Source organism: Neltuma alba, unplaced genomic scaffold (genome assembly GCF_004799145.2).
Source record: "Neltuma alba isolate B1F8T4 unplaced genomic scaffold, ASM479914v2 tig00011347_pilon, whole genome shotgun sequence".
NCBI classification, from domain to species: Eukaryota; Viridiplantae; Streptophyta; class Magnoliopsida; order Fabales; family Fabaceae; genus Neltuma; species Neltuma alba.
Window position 1 is genome coordinate 59,673 of NW_021636047.1, and position 13,081 is coordinate 72,753.

Genomic DNA, 13,081 nt, shown 5'->3' on the forward strand with positions numbered 1-13,081 from the left:
CCTAAGGTAGTAATATATAGAAAACAACAAAACTCATAAATCGAGGAGGCACTAAAAGTCGTTTTGTAGTTTTAAACCTCTTGAACCTTCCTTGACATCCTTCCTCTAAAGCTTTCATCAAGAGAATGTTAAATAATATGGGTGAGACAATGTCTCAGTAACTTAATCCCTACCTATCACACACACTAACATAGGCTAGTGAGGTATTTGGTGATATACACTTATTTAATAATAGTAAAGAGACCTTTATTTAATAGTTAAACTCACAATAACCATATAAGTTAGATATTTCTGCAAGTCTTATGTAGCTAATAATATCATAAGAAATAATATAGTTGTTATTTATTCAAAAGATATAAATATCAATAAAGATTTCCTGTCATATGCAACATGAACCCAAATCCACCCTTATATCCTCCGTATTTTCACTGACTGGGTCTATGAGCTAAGTTCTTTCTATTTGACTAGCTATTCTCACAAGCTCACCATACAAATGATGTGGACCAAAGACTACAGAGCACTTGGTGAACCATAGGTCCCCTAGTGTCACATCCCAATTTTTAAGCCTAGGAGCCCTAGGAGTAGTCCAAAATAGGTAGGCTATTAAGCCCTTCAGAGCAGAAGTCCCAAAAATGAGAAAGGAATTCAAAGCAATTTCAAGGACCAAACTACAAAGTAAGAAAGTTATTAGGGGGAAAACGTGTAAGTAATTTTGAGGTTTGAGGAGAGTATTAAGGGTCCAAAAAGAGAAAAGAGGCTAGATACAGGCCAAAGGTTAAATCAAAAGCCTTAAAAAGATGTTTTATGAGGTTAAGTCCAAGTAAGGACTAAATCGTCATTTCAGAAAGTTACGGGCCAATAGTAAAAGTGAAAAGCATACAAAAAACTCCAAGAAAATGGGAAAGGGTATTCTAAGACTCTTTTGTGAAGAGAAATGATAAAAATACCCTAAGACAACTTAAATGGAATTTATAAGATTACGGCTCGGTAAAAAGTACATTGATTGAGATAGCAAGAGATCTCAAAAATGTACGTAAAAATGAGGTTAGGAAGTTTAAAGGCTATTTAATTTATAAAATTAGTCTTGCTTCCAGAAGATTGGCAAATTAGAAGAATGGCTGGAATAAAATAAAAGGCTCAATTATGTCAGTTGAGAGCATTTTAGTAAATGATTTTTATGCGAGGCTTAAAGGAAGTGTTATGGCCTGAGAAAATTTCTAGATTTTCTCTAAAATTAAAGTAAATTTATGGAGCAAATAGAAAAATTTTCTAACCTCCAGAAGGCTATTAAGAAAGCTGAATAAGTATGACCTAAGTAAATTGCAAGAAAACTTGCAAACCAAGTTTGATCCAAGGGCCAAGATCTATTCTTTGTTTTTCTCTCCATTAGATTAGTGCTACCTAGCTCTCTTTTAGAAGGATGATGTAAGAAGATGATGTATTGATGATGTAAAAGTGCACTTGAAGTTCCAAGTTTGCCTTACAATTTCTACTAGCTTTCAAGGGCATAATGGTCCATTCAAGGCATAGGTTTTGGCTATAAATACCCTGCCTTGGAAGAGCATTTTGGCAAGCATTAGTAGAGGAAACTCTACCAAAATTAGAGAGAAAAACGTAGAGGTGAAGGCTAAGAAGAAGGAACAAGATTCAAGCTTCAAGACCAAGGTATGTGGTGATTCTAGCACCTATCTTGATGCCTATTTGCTTAAGCTCTTTTCCATATCTGATTCTAAAATCTGACATAATTAAAGTACACTCTCTAAGATTGAAATTCATAGGTAGAATAGTTCATTTGGATATGTGTACGATTTATGGTGAATTTTCAAAGTTAGGGTTTAAAATCTGGAAACAATTTTGATCACTAGAGCAGTAGGAAACTTCTGTACAATTGTGGTACAGTTTCACATAGAATTGGTTTCTAAAACTATTTTTCATTCAAAGAGCACTTAAGGAGCTTTTAGTAGGACTTGGACCACTTAGTTTTGATTTTTTTGGAATTAATTACGAATTTTCAAAATTGAGAAAAAAATTCTGGAAATACTGATGAACAGTACCCCCCAACGAAAGTTTTGAACTTTGTGTGATCTCTTAGTCCTGGTGAGTAATGTGACCCTTGTGGCTATGATTAGGACCTTGAGACATCCAAGAAAAGGTTTGGATATGATTGACCAAAAGTTAGATATTTGGAAAGCTTAAGGAGCAAGTTGAAGAACAGGAGAAAACTTATAGTGCAAGGTAGTAAACTTACCCTTTTATGTGCTTGATGTGGTACGTTTATGTGTGGGTTTGTCTATGCTGACTATATGATGTTGTGACATGATGATTGTTGCTGGAAATGCTGTTCTTAAGATGTTTCATGGCCATGTATTTTTATACCAAGCATAAAGCATGATGGCATGTTACCAGTTAACATAAGTTTATAGAAAATTACATACCATACATTAGCATCCATCTTGTACATGTATGTGGTAATGTTTGCTATTGAGATTCTCCCAAATCTTACCCCCTCCTTAATCAACCATTTAGGTCAAGCATGATGGGCAATAGTTGCATAAAGAGAAGCCAAGAGATTGATGTAAAGAAGTAGAGAATTGTTAGTATTACTATGTGATGATTAAATTCTCTAGTTATATAATAATTATGGAACATGCCAATCTATGTAATTTAGTTGTATATGACATTGGTGGCATGTAAGAATGAGTATGGGATATAATGAGAATGCATGAGATTGAATTATGCATGCTTGAATTCTTAAAAGAATTGAAGTAAGAATTGTATAAGGGATGAAAGGTAGGTCTTAGAGCAGTCAGCTTCCATCTCCAATTTGACCTACCAAGTGAATGAATTAAGCCATGAATTTTGGCAGGCATATAGTGCACATCCCATGCTTTCAAATGAAAGATAGACCACCTCAATTGGATGTATACACAAGGAGATATGAATTTCCAAATTTGAGGCAAGAAATCTGGAAGTTTTCAAATTTACCAAATAAACAGTAATCTTTACTGAATAAACTGTACGAATTGGCAAGAGATAAGTTGAGTTTGATATTTTTTACTTAAAGAGCACTGAAAGAGCTTCAAATAAAAATTTAGAGCACCTAATTAGTTATGATTTTTCAAAGTTGGATCTATAATCTGAAAAATTGCACAGTGAACAGTAACATGAGGAATTAAAGGAAAATTTTAATTTTTGGGCCAAAGTAAAGCTTCCGTATATCCAATTTATTTCTAAATGTATACTCTGAGGGGTAAAAGTAAGGATGTTTCACCTAGGGGGTGTCGCAGTCCCTCAAAGAACTAATAGGATAATAATAGTGGCCAACTATAGAGCTCTGTGTGAAGGCCAATATCATGTGACAAGTATATAGATATCAGTAACTAATTATCTCCTCCACCACCCATCCTAAATGTGCATGATTCAAAACATTCAAGTGGATATGCCAATGTTCAGGAACATAACTCATTAAAACTTTAACTCACACATCATGTTCCTTAGATTAATTATTTTCAAACTCACTTTATTCAGTTTGCTTCAAAAAAATATCCCACAAGACATTTTATGCAAATAAAAACTTCATATAAACGAGTTTAGTTATAAAAATCACTCTCTAACATGTACAGAACATGCAACAGATAGAAATTTAATTACTTGGTCTCCTAGCTAACAGTCAAATACAAACAAAGCCTATACTTAAAAATGCCACAATAGAGTTTACATCTACAAATGAAATTAAAACATTATCTCTATAGTATTAGAGTAAAATACTCACAAATTTCTACCCTTTAACTCCCTCTCTAAGACATTCAACTATTACTTAAAATTCTAGCTCGAAAGGATTTTTCTAAGTTTTGGAGTAGGAACATATATAGAAAGATTTAGATTCAATTCATAGGTTCTCTTAACTTATATTGTCCTTTAATTATTAAATTATACAATTAGAATCACCAAATTAATAACCTAGATAGAAAATCCCCAATTCATAGCTTATATTCTATCCTTAAAAAACTCAAATAAACAGATTTAATATAAGTTAAGTTATTCTTACCAAAGGAGTCTAATTATTCATCCTACCATTGAGTTTAATGTATTAGATGTCATGAGTCAACTCTCCAAAATGTGGCTTGATCCAAGGATGAACAAATTTAAAAATGATAATTTACTATTCAAAGTTCTATCTACAAAATCTAGAAAAATAAGTTCAAAGCGTACTTAATAGCTCATACCTCAAAAATCGGATTGATGATCCAATCATTGAAATTGACAAGTTTGAAGTTACATAGCATGATCCAATAATTGACAAACGCATAAATAGCACTTTACTAAGATAGTCTTATTTTTGTGCAAAAATATTTTGACTTATTCTTAACTCTCTCCTACTACCACCTATATATAGGCTCCCAAAGCTCCATCTTCCCATCATTTAGTTGATGTGTGAGTTCTCAACATTGTTATTTTGTTCATTTATTCATAGATATGTTTATATATATACACGTATACATATGATTATAATTCTTTTAATTGCTTATATATATTTTACCTCAATCTATTCGATCTTAATAAAAATTTACTTAAATATTAGCGATATGAAAATTAGAATGTTATACATAACACTTTGTGATACATATTAAAGAGGTAAAATGATGGATGTTTCACAAATAAGAGAAGAAAGATGCCAGATTTTGAGGTTAGAGATCACGTTTTCGTAAAGCATCTCTTACATTATAATGGGTACAGAGCACTCAATGAAATCTAAGAAGCCAAGTCCTAAATATATCGGTCGATTTGAAGTCTTACCAAAAGTTAGATCAGTGGCATATTGGATAGCTTTATTTCCAAATTTGTATAAGCTTAACAAAGTACCAATAAGACCCAAAACACGTCAATAAGTATGAAAATGTTAGCCTGCAAGATGATCTGACATATAAAGTTGGAGCAGATTATTGATAAGCAAGAAAAGCAATTAAGAAACAAGATAGTTATGTTCGAGGAAGTGGTTTGAAAATGATTATCACCCAAGAAAGTAATGTGGGAAGTAGAGGAAGACATAAAGAATCATTAGCTAGAATTCATATCCTGAGTTCTAAAGTTCCTATGAAGCTTGGAGAAATTAATTAAAACAAGAGCCCTCAAAAATAATTCGTCTAATCAAAAGCCTCTTTTCGAGTAAGAATTATAAGAAATAAAAAAAAAACCGTTATTAAATAAGTTATGAAAAAAATTATAAATAATAATTTTGGGGAAGAAAGAGAGTTCGTTTATATATGGAGAAGTTTATTTCCTAAAAGGAGTTATAGATAATTTTAAAGCTATTTATTGGAATTAAGAGACCATTTTTCAAAAAAAATCAAGAGAAATTGTGAGAGACTAACTTTAGAAAATTTTTTTTAGCAAAATTGGTTTATGAGTTAATGAAGCTAATTGTGGAAGAAAATTCATATGAAGCATTAAGAATTAATTTTTGGAATGTTAAGAATTAATTTTTGGAAATTATTTGATGTTTATAGCATATTAATCAAGGGACGATGTTGCAAATAAAAATTAAGTGAAGGACAAACTGGTTCAGTTGATTAATATTACCTCTAGTCCTTGATATGAAAGTTAACTAAGGGTTGATTTGATCTTAAATGTAATACCTTAATTCACTTTGTCTTTCATCTTTTCTCAAAATATCCCTATTAATTATAAGGTTTCTACCAAAAAATAATTCTAATTATCCAATGCACATGATTGAAGAGTATAATTTAAAAAGATCAACACACATTTATAATAAATAACCAAATGAACTAATTTTTTTAATATCCTCAAATTAGTTATTTAAATCTTATATTAAGGATTGAAGGTAGTATAACTCAAGCTCATCTTTCACTTCTCTCATTTCCTCGAGTTGGAGCCTGAACAAATTGAGAAGGAGAACGCGACACGACAAAGGAACCAGGATGACGGAAGTGAAGCCGAAGGGGAGTATATCGTGGAGGCTACATGCAAAGCTGATTTCGGACCAAGGTAAGCTTCCATATCCCGAATCAGTCCTCATTTAAGCTAATGGCGGGAGAACTAATAGCAATGACATTTAATTTATAACATATTAACATCTTTTATATTATAAATATTGTATATGTGTATATCCATAACTCCCAACTCTTAGGATTCTTAGTAGATTTCTTTGTTCTTTTTTTAATGTCATAGACCTATAACCTCCCCAACGAATGACTTGGGAGGAGTTTTTCATACTTAATATCATTATGCTCTTCTTCATTTCTTTGTAACCTTGAGATTAGATCTTAATGATTGGAGGTCTATAAATAGAGGCTATGTGCAAGGAATTAATTGGTACTCATATAAGTGAATGAGAAACTCTCACTTTCATAATATTATAACATATCCTCCATAATAGATAAGTATTTGGAATTATAAAGATAAAAAGATGTGTCTTTACACATTATAAAAAGATGTGTACACTAAAGAAATAAGTTTATTTTCAAAAATAAAAAAGAATATTAAAGGTTACTGCAAATTTCTTTAAAAATAGTAATTGTTGCATTCTTTTTTAAGTTTTTCTTTTAAATTAAATATCTTAGTATATTAAGTTCCCAATCTTTTAAATATATTTTGGTTGAAACATTTAGCTTTTTTTTTTTTCCTTGTTTCGTTGGAGGTTCACTAACAGTACACGTAATTAGGCTGGTTTTGGATTTTAAATTTGGATGTTACAATTTGTTCTTTCAATGCATACACACTTTACTCTTCATTTTTATTGATCTTTGCTGTCTTTCTTCATTAACTTTTTGGACTTATTCCATTATGCTTTTTTTCATAAAAGAACAATTTATTTATAGATAAAATGAGTGCAATAGATTTAAAAAGAAAAAAAAGTTTGTCAAACTCTTGATGAATCACTAGAAGGCCGAGCATGCTAAACCTCGAAAAAGACAAATTGCTACAACCATACCAATTGAGCCAAAAAAACAAAATACTACCTCCTGTCCTAATTATAAGACCTTGTTTATAGTTTACAAACAGGATCTTACAATTAGGACTGGAGATAGTAATTATCAAAGTCAGGCCTCAAAATCATAAAAGCATAACAGACGGTAATAACCAGTAGGCATTTTGTATTTCATATTTTCAGTGTGTCATGTACAGTGAGCACTATTCCTTATATAGGCACTGGTGAGAGTGAGAAAATAATAAGCATGTGGTATGAGAATAATAATCTAGAATACTAGTGCTAGCTAAAGACTATAGATTGAATTGGGCTCCAGTAGAATTTGAGTCTTGTTGGGCTGCTGTGGTGTTGGTGCTAACATGCCCTCGTAAGTCCAAATGTGAAAGATGAACATTGAGACTCATACGTAACCATTTGAACCGAGTTGCAACTAAAGGTTTGGTCAGTATATCTGCCAATTGGTCATAAGAGGAAATAATGGCAAGTCGCAAAGATTCCGCTGCAACTCTTTCACAAACAAAGTGATGGTCAAGAGCAATGTGTTTTGTTCGAGAATGAAAAATTGGATTTGTTGCCAAGTAAGTAGCCCCCAAGTTATCATAGTACACAATGGGTGCCTCAGGGAGACAGATGCCAAGTTCTCCTAGTAAATTCTGAACCCAAGTAATCTCACAGGTGGCAGTGGCAAGAGCTCGGTATTTAGATCCGGTGCTTGATTTGGAGACGGTGGGTTGCCTCTTAGAGCTCTAGGAGACAATGTTTGAACCAAGAAAGACAACATAACCTCTAGTACACCGTGAATTGGGTTGAGAACCCCCCCAATCAATATCAGAATGATCTTTTAAAGAAGAGGCAGCAAAATAAAGAGTCATATGTGTGGACTTATTTTTAAGTAAGCCAAAATGATATGTGCCACAAAGATAGCGAAGAATTCATTTAACAGCAGACCAATGACCCTTAGTAGTATGATGCATAAATTGGAAGACTTTATTTACAGTAAAGGATAAGTGGGGTCTGGTAAAAGAGAGATACTAAAGACTCCCTACAACACTCCTATAGAGAGTGGGGTCGTTGAAAGGTTGTCCTGAGTTTGTTAATTTTGAGTTAATAGCCATAAGAGTAGACATTGGCTAGACATTAAGCATTTTGGTTATGGCAAGAATGTCAAGAATATATTTCTTTTGAGTCAATAAGATACCCTCAGGATGATTGTCAACTTCAACACCAAGCAAATAATTGAGAGGGCCTAAATCTTTAATGGGAAATGAAGAACCCAATAATTGAAGCAGTTTAGAAATAGCAGTAGGAGATGAGCCAGTGAGAATGATGTTATCAACATAAATGAGCACATAAATTTAATAGAGTGAGGAGGAGTAAATGAAAAGGGATGAATCAAATTGGGAGGCAAAAAACCAAGATCAAGCGAGCAAGAACTTAACCTTGCAAGCTATGCTCGTGGTGCCTGTTTGAGACCATAGAGAGAGCAGTGAAGTTTACAGACGTGGTGAGGAAAGTCTGGATGTATGAAGCCAGGTGGTTGACTCATGAATATGTCATCATTAAGGAAACCATGTAGCAAGTCGTTCTGCATATCTATTTGCCGAAGAGACCAACCCCTGGAGACGGCAAGGGCCAGAATCGTGTGAATTGTAATGGGCTTTACCACTGGGGAGAATGTTTCAGCAAAGACAATGCCTTCTTGTTGATAAAAGCCCTTTGCAACCAATTGGGCTTTGAGGCAATCAACTAATCCAGATGGAGTGTATTTAACTTTGAAAATCCATTTGCAACCTATTATATTTTCAGAAGGGGATAGAGGAACAAGCATCCATGTTTGAGTGTTGAGAAGAACCTAAAACTCTTCGGCAATGGCATGATGCCATCAGGAGATTGAATCTTTAGCAATAGAACGAGGCACAGCAATAGAGAAAATGGCAAAGAATGCTTTCAGCAGAGACCATCGTATGGTATCACCTGTGTGAATCTTGGTTTAGAGATATGCGCCCATGCTCGACTGACCATAAGATGAGTAGGTTGAGGTGGTGGAGTGGGTGATTGTGAGGATGGGGTGTCAGATGTAGCAAAGAGGTTGGGAGAAGAAGAAGGGGAAGAGGATGATGATGGGGATGGCGAGTAGGATAGAGACAGGGAAAGAGACAGGGTAGGTTGAGGGGACTATGGGCCTTGTACACGGTGAATTAGGCTTAGAGGGGTTTGGAATGGCGATAAGGGGTTAGTGGGTCTTGGTGTATAAAAGGGTAAGGGAGTGGTGGAAGAGGTGTTGGGCTGGGTAGAAGGTATTGGATCTTTAAAGGGAAAGGTGGACTCGTCAAAGATCACATCTCTGGACTTATAAAATTTTCCTATGGACAAATCCAAACAGATATAACCCACATGATTAATGCAATAACCAAGAAAAGCACAGTGAGTGGATCTGGGTTAAAATTTATTTTTGTTATATGGATGAAGGTTAGGCCAACATGAGGAACCAAAAACTTTCAAAAAATTGTAATTTGGTTTAATTTTAAAGAGAAGTTCAAAGGGACACATATTGTGCAGTTTTGGGCTTGGAAGATAATTGATTAAGTAGGCGGCAATGGCAAAGGCAAAAGTCCAATATGGTTGAGGGACATGTGCGTGAGTCATAAGAGTGAGACCTTTATCAACAATATCTCTATGTTTTTGTTTAATAGTTCCATTTTGTGTGTGTGTGAGGACATGTGATGCGATGGTGAATCCTAAGAGAAGAAAGAATGGTGTGTAGGGAACGGAATTCGCCTCCCCAGTCAGACTGAAAATAGCGTATTTTACAATTGAACAGATTTTCAATAAGGGTGCGAAAGGAAAGAAAAATAGCAAAAACTTCATTTTTGATTTAATAGCAAATAACCAGATGTATCTAGAAAAATCATTGACAAAGGAGACATAATATTTAAAACCATCAACAGACACAACTGGGGAAGGACCGTATACATCACAGAAAATTAAATTTAAGGGTTTAGTGAAACGATGAGGAGACGAAGGCGACGATAAATTATGACTCTTGGAGATGCAACAGGATGGACAGATGTGGAGACTCGTGAAGTAGACACTGGAAGTGAGTTGTAGTTGATGATGTGATTGACCACACCAGGCACTAGATGACCAAGACGATTGTGCCATTGAGTAATGGAAGTGCGTTCACCAAGATGAGCAGAAGAAGTAGTGAGTGTTGATAGTGTTAGATAGGATAGAGATTATTGTGGCGAGGTCCTTGAAGAAGTATTTTGTTGGTGCAGCAATCCTTCATAAGAAAATAAGAAGAGTGAAATTCAAAAAAGACATTGTTATCTAAACAAAATTGAGCAACAGAGAGAAGATTTTTTGTAATGTGAGGAACATGTAGAAGTTGAGTTAAGAGGTATTTGCCAGAAGCAAAAGGTAGTTGACCAGAACCAATGTTTTGAATGGGAAGAGGTGCGACATTGCCAACTCGAACAGAGTCAGGACCAATGTAAGGAGTAGAGCCAAGGGTGAGGTTAGAAAACTGGGAGGTCATGTGATTTGTGGCTCCTATGTCAAGGTACTAGAGAGTGTCATCAGGTTGGTGTGGAAAAGCAAAGTAGTGAGTGGTGATGCTGGAAGGGCTTGGGGCTTGATAGGTATGGTCATATCGATGAAAGCAATGTTTTGCTATGTGGCCAGGTTTATCACAGACTTGGTAGGGGGTCTCTTGTTCAAATGTGAAGTAGCAGCCTCCTCTGTTGGAATGTCTACCTTTGAAGTTTGTGTGGCTGCCATTATTGTAGTAACAGCCACCACGTCCGTGAGAAAAGAAACCATGACCAACACCGCGTCTGCTTTGATTTTGAGAATATGTGTTCTGCTAAATGGCAACATTTGCAGCAGGGGAAGGAAGTATGGGTGCAATACTGTCAGCAAGTAAAATTTTTTGTCAAGCTTCATAGGTGAGGAGATGGCTGAGGATGTCTTTTGGAATGAACTGAGCTTTCAGAGTGGTTAAGACAGTGAACATTGAGTCATAATCGGTGCCTAAGCCAGCAAGAAGATAGGCATTGAAAGCAGAATCAGGAACAGGGCTACCAGAGGTAGCAAGAGAATCACTGATCATCAGGGCTTTGTTGTAGTAGTCTAAAATGCTTTCATTGCCCTTTTTGAGAGATGTAAGTTGTTGCTGGAGATGAAGCACCTTGGCTTGAGATTGCTGGGCAAAAGAGGTTTCTAAAGCAAGCCATATAGCATGAGAGGTTTTATGATGTATGACCTAGGCAATGAACTTCTTAACAAGGACGAGATGAGTAAAGAAACAACGAGTTGATCCATTTCAAACCATTTTAGATAAGCTAGATTGGGGGAACTATCAGGGATTTCAGTGGGTAGTGGAGGATTGGATCCGTCGATGTAGCAAAAGAGACGTTGGCTGTAGAGGTAGGGAAGCATTTGAGCACGCTAGACAAGATAGTTGTCTGGCATGAGTTTGAAAGTAAGGTAATGGGGGACATTTGATGGAAAGACGGTGGGGTTGTTGGAAGAGAAGGATTACTAGGACTCACTCATGGCGGTGGAGGCGCACCCGCTCTAATACCATATCAAAATCAAGGCTCAAAATCATAAAAGCATAATAGACATTAATAACCAGTAGGCATTTTTTATTTCATATTTTCAATGTGTCATGTACAGTGAGCACTATTCCTTATATAGGCACTAGTGAGAGTGAGGAAATAACAATCACGTGGTATGAGAAGAATAATCTAAAATACTAGTACTAGCTAAAGACTATGAACTGAATTGGGCTCCAGCAGAATTTGAGTCTTGTTGGGCTGCTGTGGTGTTGGGGCTGACAGTGATAAAGATGGATCCCTGAAGAAACCACATAAGATAAGCTGAAGGGCACATCGATTTGTCAACTAATGTAAGATAATCAAAAGCCCGTCCTGCAAACCTAAGTGTGCGTGGCTCTGATTTAAAGCGTAATTCCGTAACTTGAACGGGGTAGCTAATATATAAGCTATGTCGAGGACCCAGAGAGAAACGCCACCATGAAGTACTGAGCTAACTCAAGGATTACACCTGCATAAATATTTGGAATTGTAAAATAAAAGATACGTCTATATAAAAATATATATATTTGAAATTATAAAATAGAAGGTGCGCGTTTATATAAAAGTTAGTTCAAATTTTTTTTCCACAAAAAGAGCAAAGGTTACTAAAAATGTGAAAAAAAATAGCGATGATTGTTGACTTCTTTTTTAAGTTTATTATAAAGATGTTAGGCCCGTTTGGTTAAATTTTATTATGCTCCTATGGTACAGTGCAGTGCAATGCAAAGTAATATTAACTACAAGGATTATGTTTTTTTTTTTTTTTTTAAAGAAAGGTCTAATATATTGCTTTTTAATAATTATTTAAAATTGATATAATAAAAGGACCATTACAAATAATCCATATTGTCCTTCGACGATTTCCTTCAAAACCTATTGAGTCCTCTTATGCAAGCGGAGGGAGAGCATGACGGACTAACGTTTGCAGTTTTTCTTGTTCATATTTGTGTCTCATCTATCTTTCTTGGTCTTTGTGCTTTTCTCAAGTCTGGTTTATCGCTGTTAGTTTAATAATCTTACATGAACCGCAAATTCTTGTGAAATCTGAGTCTTTTATTGCAGACCTGAGGTGTAGAGGGAAACCAAAAACGAAATACTTTGAACTTGACACAAGAAGCGTAATGGATGATTGAGTTGGTAAAATTCATGGACGTGGTGTAAAAAGGGAGGGAGAAATCTGCGGAACAACAAGGGATCTTGGTATGTTTATTGGAATCCGAACCCAAGCGAAGAGATGAGTATGAGAAGAATTGAGCAAAAGTATTTGATTAACAAAAAAAAAGGTATCAATGAAATTAATAAATAAGAATACAACCACACCTTCAAAATAATGGAGGAAAAATTGAGCAAAAAAAGAAATTGTCATCATGGCATGATTTGGTTTTTGGGGGCAAATATTATCTTCTCACTTGATTGAGGATAAAATTCACATTTTATAAATAATTGCAAGCCTTCAATGAGTTTTCATGAGGGGACTCCAAGGAATAGAAATTATCAAAAAATGTTTAATCCTTTTTGCATCTGTAATTTT